This window comes from Bos indicus x Bos taurus, chromosome 3 (genome assembly GCF_003369695.1).
Source record: "Bos indicus x Bos taurus breed Angus x Brahman F1 hybrid chromosome 3, Bos_hybrid_MaternalHap_v2.0, whole genome shotgun sequence".
Classification (NCBI taxonomy): Eukaryota; Metazoa; Chordata; class Mammalia; order Artiodactyla; family Bovidae; genus Bos; species Bos indicus x Bos taurus.
The window spans coordinates 32,718,886-32,741,841 of record NC_040078.1 but is presented as its reverse complement, the minus strand read 5'-3'; the positions used below and the strand labels follow the sequence as shown (position 1 = coordinate 32,741,841).

Sequence of the window (22,956 nt, the reverse complement as noted above, 5' to 3'; positions counted from 1 at the left end):
AGAAACCTTTCCTCTCCATGTCTGCTTTTGTATATATTTGTTCAAAAGTGAAAGGGAAAGTCGCTCAGTTGTCTCCGACTCTTTGCGACCCCATGAACTATACAGCCCATGGAATTCTCCAGGCCAGAATACTGGGGTGGGTAGCCTTTCTCTTCTCCAGGGGATCTTCCCAAGCCAGGGATCAAACCCAGGTCTCCTGTTGGAGATATTGCCATCTTGTAATCATAGGAGAAAGATCCAAAGAATCACTGAGAAAGCATCTGAGTTCTGACATGGTTGAACTGCTGAAGAAACCCTCCACCTACCTACCTCTACGCCTTAGAGTATAACTCAAGAAATCATTCAGAACCTGCCTGCCCCATCCTTATGAATAAGAGAGGGAAATTTGGTAGAGGAGCACAAATAGAGGGGAAAATCTTTTCTAGATATCTGTATCTCTCAGCCTGGGAGACCTTGGTCTAAAAAGAGAGCAGAGTTGACAGCTTAAAAAAATTTTTTTTTCCCTATTGTTTTGGCCATACCACGTGGCGTCGGATCTTAGTTCATCAACTAGGGATTGAACTCATGCACCCTGCAGTGGACACAAGTTGTCTTAACCACTGGACTGTCAGGCAAGTCCCTGACAGCTTCTAACAAACAACTGGTAATCTTAGAATACACTGGGAAAATGGGGGATAAATGGATAATTAATTATAATGAGTTCCATGAATCATTGTTTTTAAGTTTAATACTTTTTGTTTATTTAGATTGATGTTAAAGCCTGAAGGACTTCACTAAAACTTAACAGTGTTGAACAACAACAGAGAATGCAGATTTTTCTAGACTTCTCTGATTTTAATGAGAAAGTGGCCTGATGATTATGTATATATAATTACTATTTAGGAATTAGCTCCTCCCTACACACTACCCAAATTACTAAATATAATACTCTATTAGCAGTTCTTGAAATTACAAGAGTATGGGTCCTTTGGGCAAGTATGAATGATAAAGTATCTGCAGTTAAGGACATTGCTTCTTTGGAAAGACAGTGTGTTACTCACATTTCCAGATGGAGATCCTCAGTGAGTATGAAACTTACACATGTGGCAACAAGTTCTGTGACTGATTCCTCATACCAGATTGTGATGAAGTCACTACATCATGAGTCCAAATGTTGGTCTCCAGTTCTCCAATCCATGCACCTCTCACTACAGCCAATAACTTGGTTAATGACTAGAATGGAATGTGGCTAAACAGGTTTTTGTTCAGATCCCTGATGCTGATAGTCATTTTGGGAGAAACTGACTTCAAATTGACCCAATGTCAGATTAGTGCTGTTAAAATACAGCTGTTCCATGAAGTCTTCCCTGACCCACCCTATCTGTTCTCCCATCTATCAGAAAAATCTGATTCATCTGTTTCTTTTATGTATGTAGGCAATAATTTTATGTTTATGTTTTTATATAAATAATAATATCTCATATTTTGAACACTTAGTTCATGCCAGGGGTATTGGTGAGTGTTTTACCTACATTTAATCTACACAATAGCTCTATGAGGTAGATACTATTGTTATTCCACTTTACAGATGAAGAAACTGAGGTTTAGCAGGTCAACTTACTAACTCAGGTCTTACAATTTGTATGTGGTAGAGCCAGAATGTGAACCTTCTACTGTAATTCCAGGGTCTGTATTCCTTACACTAGGCTATGGCAACCCCTTATTACTAGTTCAAAGAATCTTTGTGATCAGAGTTAATATCCTCTCTTTAAGGTAACTCCCAAACTGACAGTACTCTGCTGTTGGCAACATACAGACTCTGCAAAGGAATGAAGACAGATAAGATACAGGAATACCTATCGTGAGTCTCAGTGAACTCCGGGACTTGGTGATGGACAGGGAAGCCTGGCGTGCTGCGATTCATGGGGTTGCAAAGAGTCGGACACGACTGAGCGACTGATCTGATCTGATTGTTATCAAAGCCTCCCAGCAGTTAAAGAGGCAAGGCAGATATGCTTCAGAAAACTCAAAACAGTCTTCTTTGTATCCATAGGGTATCACATAGTGCCTATCATATAGATAAATAAATGCTAAATATTTAGTAAATCCTGTTCAATAATGACTGCCCTTTGTTTTTAAGAACAATGTATTTAGCTGTGAGTTAGAGAAACCCTATAAAGTGCTTTTAAAAAATTCTAGGTTTATTTTTTCTAAAATACTGAGAAGTCCAGAAGTAAACAATCCAGAGATGATACCACAGATCAAAGAAGGCACAAGGACCCAGGGTCATTTATATTTTTTGATCTATTAAACTTAAAATGAGGTTGTTCTTCTCATTGCAACATGACTTAGAGAGATGTTATACATTTTTAGAAAACACTTCCAGGGAGAATTTAGATTTCTCCACTGTTAATTATGATTCACCAATGTATTTTAGAAGAAGAAACTATTTTGAATGACCTGGTTCCTAAAATATTTTTAATCCTTTAAAACTCTAGTTAATGTAAAACTCCATTCTTATTTACTTTGACCTCTTTTAATATGATTGCAACCTTATATCACCTTTAGGGTAGTTCTTTTGTGTTATTGGAAGAGGGTGTTTGCTATGACCAGTGCATTTTCTTCATGAAACTCTATTAGCCTTTGCCCTGCTTCATTCTGTATTCCAAGGCCAAATTTGCCTGTTACTCCACATGTTTCTTGACTTCCTACTCTTGCATTCCAGTCCCCTATAATGAAAAGGACATCTTTTTTGGGTGTTAGTTCTAAAAGGTCTTGTAGGTCTTCATAGAACCGTTCAACTTCAGCTTCTTTAGCGTTACTGGTTGAGGCATAGACTTGGATTCCTGTGATATTGAATGGTTTGCCTTGGAAACGAACAGAGATCATTCTGTCGTTTTTGAGATTGTTTCCAAGTACTGCATTTCGGACTCTTTTGTTGACCATGATGACTACTCCATTTCTTCTAAGGGATTCCTGCCCGCAGTAGTAGATATAATGGTCATCTGAGTTAAATTCACCCATTCCAGTCCATTTTAGTTTGCTGATTCCTAAAATGTTGATGTTCACTCTTGCCATCTCCTGTTTGACCACTTCCAATTTGCCTTGATTCATGGACCTAACATTCCAGGTTCCTATGCAATATTGCTCTTTACAGCATTGGACCTTGCTTCTATCACCAGTCACATCCACAACTGGATATTGTTTTTGCTTTGGCTCCATCCCTTCATTCTTTCTGGAGTTATTTCTCCACTGATCTCCAGTAGCATATTGGGCACCTACTGACCTGGGGAGTTCCTCTTTCAGTATCCTATCATCGAAAAAGCTGGATCATTGAAAAAGCAAGAGTTCCAGAAAAACATCTATTTCTGCTTTATTGACTAAGCCAAAGCCTTTGACTTGTGGATCACAATAAACTGTGGAAAATTCTGAAAGAGATGGGAATACCATAGCACCTGACCTGCCTCTTGAGAAACCTATATGCAGGTCAGGAAACAACAGTTAGAATTGGACATGGAACAACAGACTGGTTCCAAATAGGAAAAGGAGTATGTCAAGGCTGTATATTGTCACCCTGCTTATTTAACTTATATGCAGAGTACATCATGAGAAACGCTGGACTGGAAGAAGCACAAGCTGGAATCAAGATTGCCAGGAGAAATATCAATAACCTTAGATATGCAGATGACACCACCCTTATGGCAGAAAGTGAAGAGGAACTCAAAAGCCTCTTGATGAAAGTGAAAGTGGAGAGTGAAAAAGTTGGCTTAAACCTCAACATTCAGAAAACGAAGATCATGGCATCTGGTCCCATCCCTTCATGGGAAATAGATGGGGAAACAGTGGAAACAGTGTCAGACTTTATTTTTCTGGGCTCCAAAATCACTGCAGATGGTGACTGCAGCCATGAAATTAAAAGACGCTTATTCCTTGGAAGGAAAGTTATGACCAACCTAGATAGCATATTCAAAAGCAGAGACATTACTTTGCCAACAAAGGTCCATCTAGTCAAGGCTATGGTTTTTCCAGTGGTCATGTATGGATGTGAGAGTTGGACTGTGAAGAAGGCTGAGCTTCGAAGAATTGATGCTTTTGAACTGTGGTGTTGGAGAAGACTCTTGAGAGTCCCTTGGACTGCAAGGAGATCCAACCAGTCCATTCTGAAGGAGATCAGCCCTGGGATTTCTTTGGAAGGAATGATGCTAAAGCTGAAACTCCAGTACTTTGGCCACTTCATGTGAAGAGTTGACTCACTGGAAAAGACTCTGATGCTGGGAGGGATTGGGGGCAGGAGGAGAAGGGGACTACAGAGGATGAGATGGCTGGATGGCATCACTGACTCAATGGACGTGAGTCTGAATGAACTCTGGGAGTTGGTGATGGACAAGGAGGCCGGGTGAGCTGCAATTCATGGGGTCGCAAAGAGTCGGACACGACTGAGCGACTGAACTGAACTGAACTGAGGGTAGTTCTAGATCAAACTCATAAGAAGTTCAGCTTTCTCTGCTCTATCAGTATTATTTTCACAGTAACCTCAGAGAGAGGAAACTAACATAAAACAAGAAAAGAAAAAGAAAGGAGGGAAGGATGGGAAGAAAACAAGAAAATAACTCTTAATCAAAATTGCTATTGAAGTCTGAATAACATTCCAAAATCATACATATCCTAGATTAAAATAGCTAGTGACATCTAGAATAGTCCCTGATTAAAAACAGCAAATAAATATAAGTGTGTTTTTGGGCTAAGACAAGTGGAATAAATTCCTGCAACAATTACCTTATTCTCCAAGATTCTGGTGACTGTTTTCCAACATCTTTCTTTGGTTTAATGTCCTTACCTCTGATTTTTATAGTCTACACAATTGGCCCTGATTTCCAAGATAAGCTTGAAAATATGAAATTGATCCCATAGCTCTAAGAGGGAAAAGCTGACAAGAGTGCGCAAGAATGCTCTAAAAATAAAGTTTTACTTAGATATAGCCAATTACATAAATTTCGCGTTCTTAAAATGAATGTTGTTTGCTACCCATCCAAAACAGCCAACATTCAGTGAACTGTCCAGGGTACTGAACTTCCTCTGCCTTTAATTCTCTTAGACAAATTTCACCCGAGGATCTTCAAAAGGAGACTAAAGCCAACATAACAAACCATGTCCTTAACATCGTGTTTATAATAAACACAATAAAAAATTTCAAAGGTTTATTATTAATATATAGGAGAGAGCAATGACAACAGAGAAAATGCAAAGTAAAAGTATTGAAGGAGGGTCAATATAATACTGTCCAGATAAACAATACGTTGTTGGTATGGTTCAATTCAAGGTAGAGTGTGGAATATCTAGAGAATTTGCAGATTTTAGATTAGGTTCTATTAATATTTCTCCTTCAGAAAATATAAAAAAAAGAAAAATAAAAAGACAATCTTGCTTATGAATATGGATGTAAACATCTTTTACAAATGTTGGTAAACCAAGTATAGCAATATAGAGGAGGATATTACATAACAACAAAGTTGAGTTTATTTCAATAATGGTACTGGAAGGCTGATTTATCAGTTAAAAAGAGGAAAATTTTATGAATATCTCAAGATGCAGAGAAAACATTTGACAAAAGTCAACTGCATTTGTAGTAATTTTAAGTAAATTCAAGGAAGAAAATGACAATGAAAACACCATGACTCAGAACCTATAGGATGCAGTAAAAGTAATGCTAAGAGATAAATTTATAGCAATACTAGCCTACCTCAAGAAAAAGAAAAACATCAAATAAACAATCTTTTCTTATACCTAAAGCAACCAGAAAAAGAAGAGCAAAAAATCCCAAAATTAGTAGAAGGAAAGAAGTAATAAAGATCAGATCAGAAATAAATGGAAAAAATGAAGGAAGCAATAGCAAAGATCATTAAAACTAAAAGCTGTTTTTTTTGAGAAGATAAAATTGGCAAACAAATATCCAGACTCATCAATAAAAAAGGGAGAAGATGCAAATCAATAAAATTATAAGTGGAAAAGGATAAATTACAACAGACAATGCAGAAATGTAAAGAATCATAAGAGACTATTATGAGCAACTATATGCCAATGAAATGGACAATCTGGAAGAAGTGGACAAATTCTTAGAAAAGTACAACCTTCAAAGACTGAACCAGGAAGAAATAGAAAATATGAACAGACCAATCATAAGCACTGAAATCAAAAGTATAATCAAAATCTTTCAACAAACAAAAGCCCAGGCTCAGATGGCTTCACAGGTGAATTCTATCAAACATTTAGAGAAGAGCTAACACCTATCCTGCTCAAATTCTTCCCAAAAATTGCAGAGGAAAGAAAACTCCCAAATTCATTCTACAGGGCTACCACTGAATCCACATCTCCTGCATTGGCAGTCGAATTCTTTATCACTAAGTCACCAGGGAAGCCACCCTGATACCAAAACCAGCCAAAGATATCACAAAAAAGAAAATTACAGGCCAATGTCACTGATGAACATAGATGCAAAAATCCTGAACAAAATTCTAACAAACAGAATCCAACAACACATTAAAAGAATCATACACCATAATCAAGTGGCATTTATCCAAAGGATGCAAAGAATCTTCAATATACACAAATCAATCAATGTGATACACCATATTAACAAATTGAAAGATAGAAACCATATGATCATCTCAGTAGATGCAGAGAACAATTTTTCACAAAATTTGACATGCATTTATGATTTTAAAAAACTCCCCAAGAAATCAGCATAGAAGGAACCTACCTCAACATAACAAAGGCCATATATGACAAACCCATAGCAAACATTATTCTCAATGGTGAAAAACTGAAAGCATTTCCTCTAAGATTAGGAACAAGACAAGGATGCCACTATTATCCAGTATAGTTCTAGAAGTCCTAGCCATGGCAATCAGAGAAGAAAAAGAATTAAAGAATGCAGATTTAAAAAGAAGAAATAAAATTCTCACTGTTTGCAGATGACATGATACTGTACATAGAAAATCCTAAATGTGCCACCAGAAAATTACTAGAGCTAAACAGTGAATTTAATAAAGTAGCAGAATATAAAACTAATATACAGATATCTCATGCATTCCTAGACACTAAAAATGAAAAATCAGAAAGAGTTCCATTCATCATTGCAACAAAAAGAATAAAATTTCTAAGCCTAAGGACTTCCCTTGTGGCTCAGCTGGTAAAGAATCTTCCTGCAGTGCAGGAGACCTGGGCTTGATCTCTGGGTTGGGAAGATCCCCTGGAGAAGGGAAAGGCTACCCACTCCAGTGTTCTGGCCTGGAGAATTCCGTGAGCTGTATAGTCCATGGGGTTGCAAAGAGTCAGACACAACTGAGTTACTTTCATTTCACTTCCTAAGCATAAACTTACCTAAAGAGACAAAAGATCTGTATGCAAAAAACTATAAGACACAGATGAAAGAAATCAAAGATAACACGAACAAATGGAGAGATATATCATGTTCTTGGATTGGAAGAATCAATAGTGTGAAAATGACTATACTACCCAAAGCAATCTACAGATTCAATGACATCTCTATCAAATTACCAATGGCATTTTCCACAGAACTAGAAAAAAAATGTACAATTTGTATGGAAACAAAAAATACCATGAATAGCCAAAGCAATCTTGAGAAAGAAAAACGGAGCTGGAGGAAACAAGCTTCCTGACTTTGGACTATACTATGAAGCTACAGTCATCAAGATGGTATGGCACAAAACAGAAATATAGACCTATGGAACAAGATGGAAAGCCTAGAGATAAACCCACGCACCTATGTGCACCTTATCTTTGACAAAGGAAGCAAGAATATACAATGGAGAAAAGACAGCCTCGTATATAACTGGTGCTGGGAAAACTGGACAGCTACATGTAAATGAATTTAGAACACTTCCTAACACCATATACAAAAATAAACTCAAAAAGGATTAAAGACTTAAATGTAAGGCCAGAAACTATAAAGCTCTTACAGGAAAACATAAGTAGCACTCTTTTTGACATAAATCACAGCAAGATCCTCTTTGATCCACCTCCTAGAGTAATGGAAATAAAAACAAAAGTAAACACATGGGACCTGAGTAAACTTAAACCTTTTGCAGAGCAAAAGAAACTATAAATAAGATGAAAAGACAACCCTCAGAATGGGAGAAAATAATCACAAATGAAGCAACTGACAAACGATTAATCTCCAAAAAATATAAGCAGCTCATAGAGCTCAATAAAGAAAAACAAACAACCCAATCAAAAAATGAGCAGAAGACCTAAACAGACCTTTCTCCAAAGAAGACATGTAGATAGCCATTAAACACATGAAAAAATGCTCAACATCACTCATTATTAGAGAAATGCAAATTGAAACTATAATAAGATATCACCTCACACCGAACAGAATGGCCATCATCAAAAAAAAAAAAAAAAAAGCTAAAAACAATAAATGCTGGAGAGGATGTGGAGAAAAAGGAACCCTCCTGAGATGGCTGGATGGCATTACTGACTCGATGGATGTGAGTTTGAGTGAACTCTGGGAGTTGGTGATGGACAGGGAGGCCTGGCGTACTGCAATTCATGGGGTCGCAAAGATACGGACACGACTGAGTGACTGAACTGAACTGAACTTGCACTGTTGGTGGGAATGTAAATTAATCCAGCCACTATGGAGAACAGTATGGAGATTCCTTAAAATGCTAGGAATAGAACTAACATATGACCCAGCAATCCCATTTCTGAGCACATACCCTGAGAAAAACAAAATTCAAAAGACACATGTACCCCAACATTCATTGCAGCAGTATTTACAATAGCCAGGACATGGAGGCAACCTAGATGTCCATCAACAGATGAATGGATAAAGATGATGTGGTACATATATACAATGGAATATTACTCACACATAAAAAAGAACAAATTTGAGTCAGTGGAAGTGAGGTGAGTGAACCTAGAGTCTGTTATGCAGAGTGAAGTAAGTCAGAAAGAGAAAAATAAATATTGTACCTTCATGCATATATATGCAATCTAGAAAAATAGTACTGATGAACCTATTTGCAGGGAAGGAATGTAGATGCAGAGATAGAAAACAGACTTCTGGACACAGTGCGGAAAGAGAGGGTAGGACAAATCGAAAAATGTGGCATTAACATGTATACACTATCATGTGTAAAATAGATAGATAGTGAGGATCTGTTGTATAACACAGGGAGCACAGCCTGGTGCTCTGTGACAACCTAGAAGGCTGAGATAGGAGGGGGTAGGGAGGCTCAAGAGGGAGGAGATATATATATATATATAAAATCGACCATAATTATATATACAGATAAATATACCTATATAAATATATATTTAAAATATATAATTTTATAAAAAATATATATTTAAACTCTATATAAATATATCTATATATCTATCTATATAAATATATCTATCTATGTAATTATGGCTGATTTGCATTATTGTATGGCAGAAACCAACAAAGCATTGTAAAGTAATTGTCCCCCAGTTAAAAAAAAAGTAATTTCCTTACTCTGAAAAAGATAGTCTCAAAAATCTACTGCAATCATCTGAGATTTGGAGCAGAACAAGTGCCTGATAACATCAGTATTTTCTATGTTGTACCAAAAGTTGTAGCTATTACAAAAAGGCAAAGAGAGAGAGAGGAAGAATAGAAAGAGAGTAAATTTATATCAAAGTGTATATAAAAAATAAAGGAACAATTTGTAATAGTTGATATAATTATGTATATAGAAAATCCAAAAGAATAAACAGATAAATCATTAGAATTTAAAAATGAGCTTGCCAAAATTTCTGTACAAGTAAATATACAAAAATTAACTGCATATTTATATATCAGCAGCAAACAAAACAATAGTATATTATTACTTTGAAATACTATAAACATATTAAACACCTATGAATAAATCTTTTAAAATATTTATTATTTTAATATGCAGAAATCATACTCATGATCAATTCAATAAAAATTCCAACTCTGTGTATATATCTGCACACACATATGTGGACCTTAACAATCCGATCCTAAAATTTCTACAAATATGTAAATGGCAAAGAATAACTGAGGCACTATTAAAGAAGAGATACAAGGTGGAAGAATTTGATTTATTGGATGTCAAGATTTATCATAAATCTACTGTCAATAAGGCTGTCATATTGGCTCCTAAATAGAGAAATAGACTAAAGGAACCAGAGAAAGAACTTAGAAACACACACACATACACACACAGACATATTTTGAAACTTGAATTAAGACAAAGATTGTGGAGGCAGGAAAAATGACAACATATAGGAACCTAGTTTCCCCTTTCCTTGACAGAGATCAACAATTAGACAGCTATCCACAAATAAAACAACTCTAGAGGATCTCTAGAGCCTACTTAAGAGGTCTTAGTAATAGAAGAAAAAGTCCCAGAATAATTACACAAGAAGAGAAAGAAGACAGCTTCATTTTCGTCTTGATCATCCCATTCCACAAGTCAGCATTGTTCAGCACCAAGAACTAATCTAGCTAGAAAGACTTGCTCTCACAATGAAAGGAAGAATGGGGTGAATGACCAGATGCTCCAGTCTCTCAGGACGCTATGCAAAGATCTTACTTTGGTTTCATCCTACCCAGACTGGCAAAGCTAAGACATACAAGGCTGGCTAGAAACAAGGAAGAAAAGCAGAGGCCATTATTAGCAGATGCACGGTGGGAGTGAGTACAGTTCAGAAAGACCTGCTCTACAGACAAACTAAGAACTTTTCACCACTGATAAAGCAATGGCCAACACAGCCACTATAGACCCCCTGCATATTCCACCAGCTTCTCCCCCATAGGTATACATACTTGCTGATGCCAGCTGCCTGAGTCCCTCCTCACTTTCTCCCCTCCTTGCCTTTGCTGGACCCTAGGAACCACACCATCAACCATCCAAGGCCCCTGTGGCTCCTTTATTGCAAGACTTCAGCCAGGATTTCCCCAGCTGACCCTCACCTTTGTGCTCATAGGAATGCTCTGGGCTAGCCTGTCCAGCTGTTCACCTGCACCCACTGGCTTGTCACTGGCCTCCACTACAGCATGCATGCCCAGGGAGAAAGTGTGTAGTCACAGGTTAACACACAAATAGCCAAGATGCCCATAGCTGCTTGTGGGCCCAGATCAGTCCTTGTCTTCTGTCATTGGCTGGTATCCTTGTGCCTACATATAGCTAGTTCTTCCAGCTGTGCATCTGCATGCCCCAGCTTGCACCCTATCATTGTTTTCACTGCAGTGTGTGCACCCAGGGAGAGAGTGTGCAGCCACAGGAAGAGAATGCTCATAGCCAGGACCTCTGAAGTTGCCTTTGTTGGTCGTTGCCCTTACCACCTGCTCTGGCCCTCATCATGTGTGTGTGTCTGAAAATGGCCTACTACTAGGAATCTGCATCAGACTGCCGCAGCCAAAATATATGCATACCACTGGCCACCACTACTGCTTGCTCTGGTACCTAGCTACTGGACTTGGAGGTGCTACTGAGGACCCCACAGGTGCTGTAGCCCTTGTGGACCATTTGCAGTGCTTACCAAGAACCACAGAGTGGGTGCTGTGGACTCCAGTGACTTGAGCTAAAAAGACATCACATCCCCCAGGACCCAAGGCCACGACACAGCCCCACATGTGGCACCCTGTAGCATTAACGTTGTGAACCTGCATGTCCCCAACTATAGGTAAAAGGCTTTCCTTAAAGTCAGTCCATAAAGTCTGGAAGAAATGACTCCTTTTTCAAATGCATGAAAATGTACACAAGATTATAGAGATCATGAAGAATCAGAGAAATATGACTCCACCAAAGGAATACAGTAAACCTCCAGTAATTGGTCCCAAAGAAATGGAAATCTAGGAATTGCCCACAAAGAATTCAAAATAATCACTCTAAAGATGCAGAGAACTACAAGAGACCATAGATAAACAATTTAATAATATTGAGAAAACAATAAAGAACAAATGAGAAGTTCAACAAAGAAGTAGAAAACATTAAGAAGAAACTCTGGTGATCATTTTGTAATGTACAGAAATATCAAATCACTGTTATTCACCAGAAACTAATATAGTGGCTTAGGTTAATGACAGTTCAAAAACAAACAAATGAACTTGTAGAAAAAAAAATATCAGATTTGTGGTTACAGAGGAGGAGAGTCAGGGAAGGAAGAATTGGATGAAGATAATCAAAAAGAACAAACTTCAAGTTGTAAGATAAGTAAGTACTAGGGGTGTAATGCACAACCGGATTAATAAAATCAACACAACTGAAGTTATATATAAAAGTTGTTAAGAGAGTAAATACCAGTAGGGCCTACATGGGGGCTCATTGTTAAAATGGCTCATTATGTTGACCTCATAAACAAAGAATGAAGTCACGGTGACCCTCGAGACTGATCACATTACCCAGGCGACTTTCTGTTTTCCCTGCTGGTGCCTACTTTCTCAAGGCTACGCCACCACCGTATTCCAGACCTCAGCCTATGTGACCACAAGACTCTAGCTGCGGACTGAAAATTGACCACCCCCTCAGAGAACTTTCCACTGGCAGGGTATAAGAAGGATCCTGTCAGAGAGGGAGGACACTGGTTCTTCTCAAAGGTCAGTCACCCTCTCGTTTTCCCTTTAATAAATTTTCTTTTCTTGCCTGACAACCTGGCTCACTCTCTTTTTCTCTACACTTGTCTTATATTCTGGTGCCAAAACCCAGGAGGGAAGATCCACCGTGACTGGGTGGGCTCCTCTTACGAGCCCACACCCGGTGGCCCCCTCCCTTGGACCTTGCAGAGAAACTGAGACGATCTCCCCAGGATGGGACTCTCCACTTGCCTTGCTGGACTGACATCCACACACCGGCCCACATTTCATCCATTGGTTACAAGGGTGAGTGAAATCGATCCTCTCCTTGTTTTCAAGTCCTAGCGCTAGGTAGGAGGATCCCATGGCCCTCAGGCCCTTGGCCTTGTGCCTCAGTCTGACTTTAAAATAGGGGATGCCAGTTTCAAAGCAGACTGTTATTACTCTCTGAGAAGATCCTGAGAATGGGGACGCCTTTTCTCTTGGGCCTTTCTCCTCGCTTTCCCTTGCCCTTGTCTACTCTTCCTATTTGGTCGCAATGGGAAATCTCAATCCCAGCCCTCAAAACCCACTCCTTTAGGATGCCATCTCTGAAACCTAAAAGCCTTGGGTTTCCAAGGGGAGATTAGACCAAAAAGACTTATTTACTATTCTAACACTGTCTGGCCACAATACAGACTTGATAATAGGTCCCAATGGTCAGAAAATGGAACTCTCGAGTATAATACTCTACGGGACCTTGATAACTTCTGTGGCCGCAACAGCAAGTGCTCAGAAATCCCTTATATTCAGGCTTTCTTCACTCTCAACCCTCTGTCTATGACTCCTGTCCTACTTCTCAAACACTCTTAGCCTACTCTGGGCCACATCTTCCTAATACAATGTCTCCCCACCCCCACCCCTGATCCCTGTTCAGACTTTGCTTCTTCCTCCTTTGACCCTTCTGATCACAGCCCACCTCTTATAGCTCCCACTCCTGTTGCAGCCACATCAGATCCAGTTCCACAACCTCCACTTTACACCCCCTCCTCCCTCCCTCCTTCTCAAGTGCAGACCACTGCCACTGCTCCCAACCCTCCTCCCTTGCCTGTTCCAGAGGCAAGCTCTGAGACCTCAGCCTCACCCTCTACCCTGAGGGTCCCAAGGCTCTACCCCAACCTCCCTAGGTCTCCTCCGTATACTCAGTCCCAAATAACTTTAAAGCAGGACCCTGCTCCTTTCCCTGCTTCACTCCTCCCTTTATGGGAAGTAGCTGGAACAGAAGGCATTGTTTGGATTCTCTGATCTATCTCAAATTGAAAAGCATCTTCACTCCTTCTCCTCAGACCCTGATAATTATCTAAAAGAATTTAAATATCTTATCCATTCTTATGACATGACCTGGCATGATATTTACATCATACTTTCCTCCACCCTCCTCCCAGAAGAGAAGAATCAAGTATGGCAAGCCTCTCAGCACATGCTGATGAGATACACAGGACTGACAACACTAAGCTTGTAGGGGCCACGGCTGTCCCCAGAGATGATCCCAACTGGGATTATCAGGCAGGAAGACTTGGACGAGCAGCCTATAATCACATGGTTTCTTGCCTCAGTGTGGGCCTTCAAAAGGCAGGACATAAAGCTGTCAACCTTGATAAGCTTCAGGAAATAGCTCCAAGACTAGTCGAAAAACTGGCACAATTTCTAGCCAGGTTAACCGAGGTCCTACAAAAATACACAAAATTAGACCCCACTTCAACAGAGGGTACCATTGTCCTCAACACCCATTTTATCTCCCTATCTTCCCCAAACATCCAAAAGAAACTAAAAAAGGCAGGAAAAGACCCTCAAGCCCATCCATGAGACCTTTTAAATTTGGCTTTTAAAAATTTCAATAACTAGGAAGAGCAGGCAGAGCTAGAGAAGGCCCAAGGAGATCAGGCCCAACACCACCTTTTAGCCAATGCCCTACATGGCTCCAAACCTCCATCAAGCAACAAACAGGAAGCTGCCACCTGGGCCCTGCTTCGTATGTGGCAAAGAAGGCCGCTGGGCCTGCTCATACTTAAAGCCAAGGCCAGACCCGTGTCCCCTCTGTGGCATAAAAAGACAGGTCAACTGCCCAAACCCCCTCTAGGAATCTAGACATCCTTTCCTGGTCCCAAGCAGGAGTCCTCAGATCCAGCTCTTCCCAGCCTCCTTGGACTTTGCTGATGAAGATTGAAGGTGCCCAGGGCCCCAGGCCCCGACTCTCATCACCTGTATGGAGCCCAGGGTAACTCTCACAGTGGCAGGTAAGCTGATCTCTTTTCTCATCAACATGGGGGCCACTTACTCTGCTATGCCTGCCTACTTTGGAAAAACCAAGGTCTCTCAGGCCTCTGTTATGGGGGTTGATGGTTTACTATCTACACCACGAATAACTGAGCCTCTACCTTGCACACTTCAAGGTACCCCATTTTCCCATTCTTTTCTTGTACTCCCCAAATGCCCCACTCCTATTCTTGGGAAAGACTTTCTCTCAAAATTCAAAGCTTCTGTTACTATTCCAAGTCCACCTTCCAACCTAGCCTGGTTACTGCTCCTCAACCCTACCTCCTCTTCTCCCCTCCACCATTTCCTTCCTCATCCAGAAACTCCATAGTTTAGTATACAGACAACCCATCTGTCACCTCTCACCATGCTCCAATTCATATCTATCTCAAAGACCCTACAAATTCCCCAATCAACCACAGTACCCTATCTCCCCAAAACGTCAACAGGCATTAAAACTTATCATCACTAAACTCCTACATCAGGGTCTCTTGTGCCCAAGCCACTCTCCCTGTAACACCCCTATCTTACCTGTGAAAAAGCCAAATGGCTCCTATCACCTGGTCCAGGACTGAGATTTATCAATGCGGCTATTATCCCCATAGACCTGGTAGTCCCTAATCCCTATACTCTCCTCTCTCTCATTCCCTCCTCCACTACCCACTGCACCATTCTAGACCTCAAGGACACCTTCTTTACCATCCCTTTACACATACACTCTCAAGACCCTTTTGCCTTTACCTGGATTGATCCAGACAATTATTCCTCCCAACAGCTGACATGGACAGTCCTCCCACAAGGCTTTTGTGATAGCCCTCATTTCTTTGGTCAAGCTCTAGCATCAGACCTAACCTCTCTTGACCTTATTTCAAGTACTGTCCTCCAATACATGGATGATTTCCTCCTTTGTTGTCCTTCGTTTACACTCTCTCAACAACACACTATACAATTCCTCAATTTTCTATCCTATTGAGTATCTCCTACCAAGGTTCAGCTCTCTCTCCCTAGAGTCACATGTCTTGGAGTCCCTTTTAACACCAATGAAAAGATATATTACTACCAAAAGAAAGTCCTTTATATCCAATTTATACTCAGTCCTACCACTCCCTACATCAAAAACAGAGATCCTGTCCTTCTTAGAGTTAACTGGATAGCTAAGCCTCTGGATTCCCAATTTTGCCTTACAGCAGTAAAAACAACCCATATATTAAGCCACCCAAGGAGATCTTTCAGAATCCCTAGTTCAGCCTTTAACACCCTTAAGCAAACCATTCTTTCAGCCTCAGCTCTAACATTTCCTGACCTTTCTCTCCCCTTTATACTCTATATTACTGAGAAACACAAAATTGCCACAGGAGTTTTGAAAAAAAATTAGGGCCCCTCCTTTACCCCTGTCTCTTATCTATCAAAACAACTAGATACCACAATTCAAGGATGGCCAGCCTGCCTATGTGCTTTGCCAGCAGCTGCACTGCTTGCTCAGGAAAGTAAGAAACTTACCTTTGGAGCACCCACTTTCATTCATTCACCACATGACTTAAGGATTTACTCTCTCACAAATCCATGACCCTCTGTCCCCTTCACACATCCAACTAATTCATGTCATCCAAGTTTCCCTTTGAACACTGTCCTACTCTCAACCCCACAACCCTTATCCCTAATTCTTCTGAGCCTCCCATCCATACCTGTAAAGAGGCATTAGAAGACCTGATGCCCCATGTCTCCCACATTTCCTCAATCCCTTTGAATAACCCTGACTTTACTTGGTGTATTTATGGCAGCTCCTTTACAACAACAGAAGGAAAAAAGGTAGCTGGATATGCAATTTTTGCTGACAGTGGAATTATTGAATCACAGCCTCTCCCTCTGGGAACCTCATCCCCAAAGGCAAATCTTGTTGCACTAACTAGAGCACTTACTCTTGCAGCTAAAAAGAGAGCAAACATATAAACTGATTCTAAATATATTTTCCACATCATACACTCACATGCTGCCATCTGGAAGGAACAAGGGCTCCTATCTACCAAAGGCTCTTCCATAACTAATGCCCCACTTATACTCCAACTGTTAAATGCAGCTAACATGCCAACTGAAGTAGGCATCATACATTGCCAAGGTCACCAAGAAGCCTCAGACCCCTGGTGTTGCCCCATGAAATGGGGCAACAATGCTGCAGACGGGAAAGCAAAACAAGCCTCACTCTAATCACTGGTCACAGCTCAACAACTCATAGCATTCCCCAGCATAAAGCCCCTTTTCCTCCCTGAAGAAAAAACACAATTACTACAAGAAGGAGCACAACCACAAGGAGACTGGTTACAAAAACAGGGCTGCTATGTCCTTCCCCAATCTCAGGCTACACAGATTCTTATGGACATTCATCAATGCCCTACAAAAAGGCACTAAACCTCTTTATTACCTCTTTAGGCCTCTTATCACCTATCCTAACCTTCTTTCTCATCTGCAAAAAATCACACACTCTTGTGTTATCTTCTCCTAAGTCTCACTGCAGGGAGCCCTACAGCCTATTCACTCATTTCCAACACAAGGCTTGAGGGCATATCCCAGGAGAGGACTGGCAAATAGACTTCACTCACATGCCTCCAACATGAAAAATAAAACTCAAGCTCACTCTAGTAGACACTTTCTCAGGGTAGATTAAGGTTTCTCCTAATAGATCAGAAACCTCCTCAGAGGTAATACAGTTTCTCATATAAGAAATCATCCTTTACTTTGGCTTCCCATTCATTCTCCAATCTGATAATGGGCCAACTTTTATCTCCCAAATCACTCAACAAGTAGCCCAATCCCTTGGCATAACCTGGAAACTACATATTCCTTACAGACTCCAATCATTGGGAAAAGTAGAAAAGGCAAATTCTATTCTCAAAACACACCTAACCAAACTATCTCTAGAACTACAAAGGTCATGGACCAAACTTCTTGCCATGGCTTTGACTCACATTAGGACTACTTTCGGAGAAGGCAATGGCAACCCACTCCAGTGTTCTTCCCTGGAGAATCTCGGGGACAGGGGAGCCTGGTGGGCTGCCATCTATGGGGTCACACAGAGTCGGACATGACTGAAGTGACTTAACAGCAGCAGGACTACTTCACGAGAGCCCTGTCTTTCCTCAGTCCTTTTAAGCTCATGCACGGACCTCCTTTTCTCTTAGGTCAATTACCTACTGAGAGCCCCTTGCTGGGAGATTATCTTCCTGCCCTTAACCTAGAGATCAAGTCCTACTTAAGACCTTACACCATAGGGATCTTCTGCCTTGATGGACTGGTCCATTTGAGCTCATTTTAACCACACCACCAGCTGCTAAACTGACTGGTCACTCATCTTGGTTTCATATCTCTGGATTAAAATGGGTCCCAGGAGACTCTCCATCCCCACCAGGAAACATTCCCTGTGTGGACACTCCTTGCTACTTCAGCACTGTTCTGGGACCCATCAGGCTTCAGTTGGTTCAAAATCTCAAGGAAACAGAATAGCCAAAAACAAATATCAATAAGTAAAACAAAATCAGATGTACTGGTCACTAATTGGACTAGGATTTCTTCTACTTACCCTATTTGCAATAGGACTTTACTCTGTGTCTCCCCCTGAGTGGACTATCATTCAAAAGCTTTCCCTCTGTTTTACCTACTTCTTCATAGTTCTTGTTCCTTTGGGCCTCCTCTTACTGTGATTAGCTTAGATGAACTCATTATCCATTTTCCTTCACATAGTGTCACAAGCTCTTGCCTTTCCAGGAGGCTCTCTCATCACTAATTTCCCTTCATGCCTAAACTTTATAACTTATCTTTGGCTCCAGGGAGATTTAATAGATTTCACACCAATTCAAATTTATTTCTACACTTGGGTTCTTATCCTTATTGGTTCTCTACCTAGACATGAGACACACCACCTGGTGTCACACCATGATTTTACTCTTGCTTCTTTTCCTTTTACAGCCCAAACTTCACATTCATACACTGCCTATATCTCACCCTGCCTCAAACCTTGCCTACCTATTCAGAACTCTAAATCTAACCCATCATTTACTCAATACCTCAAACTTGACCCTGGCCAGTAACTGTTGGATCTGCTTGTCCATATCCTTGCCTGGAGGATTGGCAATCACCATTTCCACAGATCAATGGACTCAGGCAAACACTTCTTTTTATCACACATATAGAGGAGAATATCTTTTTATCATACATATGTTATTTATATTCAATTGATCAAATTCATAATCCCAACAAGATATTGACTCCCCTCCTTACATATCTCACTTCTACTCTTAAAGGACCACCTATAAGAGGACCCATCACCTCTGATGTTCGTCTACAACAAGAGGCTCCTTTCTGTTTTTCTAGACAAAACTCTATAAACAATTCTTACCCCCAACTAGGAACTATGCCACTGCACCTCTGTAATTATACTTCATACCTTCCCTTCAGGTGATCTGTCTACAACATCTCAGGAACTGCAGGACATTCTCTTACTTTCTTGGGAAGGCTCCCTTCAACGTGTGGTGTGAATACTCCTCTTGTAGGGGCTACACTGGTGAGTTCACTGTCAGTCTCAGAAACTACTAACAAGTTGCCAGAAAGACTCCTATTTACTATTGATGTCAGCTGTTGTCTTCTTACTCCTGGAATATTTTTGTTATGTAGAACTATCACCTACTTATGTCTTCCCACTAATTGGACAGGAAGATGCACCATGGTATATCTAGCCCCAGATATTTCCATCGCTCCTAACAATCAAACCCTCTCTATCCCACTAATTCATAACTGACCCAAATGGGCAATTCAATTCATTCCTCTATTAATCAGTTTAGGAATAGTGGCTGGGATTGGAACAGGGACCATGGGACTCACAACCTCTTTAAATTACTACTGAAGCCTTTCTAAAGATCCCACCGAGAGCCTAGAAGAAATAGCTACTAGCCTTATCACTGTCCAGAACCAGCTAGATTCCCTGGCAGCCATGGTCCTCCAAAACAGAAGGTAATTAGACCTTCTAATGGTAGAAAAAGTGGGCCTATGTCTATTTTTGGAGGAAGCTTGCTGCTTCTACAACCAACAAATCAGGCATTGTAAAAGAAGCAGCAAGAAATCTGACAAACAGGTCCTTGAGGATACATCAACACCTCAGTAACTCATGGGAACACTGGCTAAACAATTGAAATTGGATACCCTGGGTCCTACATTTTCTAGGCCCTCTCCTTCTACTTGCCTTTATTCTAACTTTCAGCCCATGTTTAATGCTTATTTTTCCAAAATTTCTTCAGGACCATTTATGAGCCTTCACCAACCAAACTATCTATGAGCTACTTCTAACTCACTCAAATTATCAAAAGCTTTGACCTCACACAAATCCCCTTGACCTACATTTTGGCCTTTTCTTTTCTCACTCCTGCAATGCCACTGTTCTACAGGAAACAGTTACGGAAGACTGAACTTTGGCCCTTATCCTAAATCAAAAAGTCTGTGAGATGGGGCCTATTTGGGGGTTCATTGTTAAAATGGCTCATTATGTTGACCTCACAAACAAAGAATGAAGTCACAGTGACCTTTGAGACTGATCACATTGCCCAAGCGACATTCTGTTTTCCTGCTGGCACCTATTTTCTCAAGGCTATGTGACCACTAGATTCCAGACTTCAGTCTATGTGACTGCAAGACTCCAGCTGCAGGCTAAAAATTAACCACCCCCTCAGAGAATTTTCCATTGGCGGGGTATAAGAAGGACCCTGTCAAAAAGGGAGGACACTGGTTCTTCTCAAGGGCCAGTCACTTTCTTGTTTGCCCTTTAATAAATTTCCTTTTCTTGCCTGTCTGCTCAGTTCACTTTCTTTTTCTCTGCACTCACCTTACAAATACCAACAGTTATAAGACAAGGAAAGTTTTTTTTCTTTCATTTTATTTTATGTCTATACGAGATGATGGATGTTGATTAAATCTATTACGATAATCATTTCATGATGTATGTAAGTCAAATCATACATTGCACACCGTAAACTTCTGCACTGCTGTATGTCAATTATACCTCAGTAAAACTATAAGAATAAAAGGAACCAAACAGAAATTTTGAAACTGAAGACTACAATGACTGAAATGAAAAAATTAATACAGAGCTTCAACAACAGATTTGAATAAACTGGTGAAAGAATCAATAATCTTAAAGACAAATCAATTGAAACCATACAATCAGAGAAACAAAAAATAAAAAGAATGAAAAGGAATGAAGAAACCAGTGGGACACTATCAAAAGAAATAATGTATGTATCAATGGAGTCCCAGAAGGAAAAGAGAGATAATGGGGTAGAATTTTTATATAAGCAAATGATGGTATGCTGCTGCTGCTGTTGCTAAGTCACTTCAGTCATGTCCGACTCTGTGCGATCCTATAGACCGCAGCCCACCAGACTCCTCTGTCCCTGGGGATTCTCCAGGCAAGAACACTGGAGTGGGTTGCCATTTCCTTTTTCAATGCATGAAAGTGAAATGTGAAACTGAAGTTGCTCAGTCGTGTCCGACTCTTCGAGACCTCATGGACTGCAGACTGCCAGGCCCCTCCATCCATGGGAGTTTCCAGGCAAGAGAACTGGAGTGGGGTGCCATTGCCTTCTCCTAAAGATGGTATAGAACATCCCAAACCTGGGGAGAGACATGGATATCCAATTTTGAAGCTAACTATTGTTGTTCAGTGATGAAGTTGATAAGTCACCTCAAAATGTCAATCCCAAGCAATATTATCCAAGACACATAATAATAAAACTGATTTAAATTAAGGCCTAAGAGACAATTTTAAAAGCAGCAAGAGGAAAATATTTGGTCCTATATGGGAACTGGCATAAGGCCATCAGTAGATTTCCTTGCAGGCCAGGAAAAATGGAATTGATATATTCAAAGTGCCAAAAAAAAAAAAAGGAAAAGACACTGCCAACTAAGAACACTCAGCAAGGTTGTCCTTCAGAAAGAAGAGAAAATAAAGATTTTCCCTAATAAACCAAAAGGGTTTCCTCACCATTAATCTTCTTTGCAAAAAATGCTGAGTGGAGTCCTTCAAGCTGAAACAAAATGATACTTATTAGTAACATGAGAACATATGAAAATGTACAACACACCAGTAAAGGCTAGCATATAGCCATTTTCAGAATACCATGTGTGCATGTGTGCTAAGATGCTTCAGTCATGTCTGACTCCCTGTGACCCTACAGACCATAGCCAGCCAGGCTCCTCTGTCCATGGATTCTCCAGGCAAGGATACTAGAGTGGTTTGCCATGTTGTCCTCTTGGGTATCTTCCCAACTCAGGCCAGAGATTGAACCTGTGTTTCTTACACTTCCTGAAGTGGCAGGAGTGTTCTTTACCACTAGTGACACCCAGGAAGCCCTCAGAATACCATAATATTGAATTAATATGGTGTTACATATTAATTACTAATTATAACATAAAGGTTTAAGGAGGAAAGCATTAAAAGCAGCAATAGTTTCAACTGTTAATAGGTATGCAATACAAAAAGATGTAAATGGTGACATCAAAAACAGAGGGGGAGTAAAAGGATAGAGTTTACACAAACATAAATATAAACTATCAGTATACTTCTGAAAAATATTCTACTTTATCATTAATTTTTAAATGCAGATTAAATAGCAAACCTCTGGCAAACTATAGTTTAAAATTACATATCTTCTGTAGGGCCCTATAGCTCAGGGGTTAGAGCACTGGTCTTGTAAAATTACATATCTTCTACTTAAATCCGATTAAAAAAAAGAATAGGGTGGCCCTAAGATGGCGGAGGAATAGAACGGGGAGACCACTTTCTCCCCCACAAATTCAATGAAAGAACATTTGAACGCTGAGCAAATTCCACCAAACAACTTCTGAATGCTGGCAGAGAACATCAGGCACCCAGAAAGGCATCCCATTGTCTTCGAAAGGAGGTAGGGGAAAAAATATAAAAGATAAAAAGAGAGACAAAAGAGGGAGGGATGGAGATCTGTCCTGGGGAGTCTTAAAAAAGAGAAAAGTTTCCAAACACCAGGAAACACTCTCACTGGCGAATCTGTGGCGAGCCTTGGAACCTC

General features: G+C 40.2%; 1 long non-coding RNA gene across 1 annotated transcript; it reads left to right on the top strand.

The window, feature by feature from the left end:
- The first annotated feature begins 12,446 nt into the window (after positions 1-12,446).
- Positions 12,447-21,254, top strand: LOC113889487. Its single transcript, XR_003510272.1, has 3 exons — positions 12,447-12,880; positions 14,726-14,850; positions 19,319-21,254. It is a non-coding gene; the product is annotated as an uncharacterized LOC113889487 (long non-coding RNA).
- Positions 21,255-22,956: the final 1,702 nt, after the last annotated feature.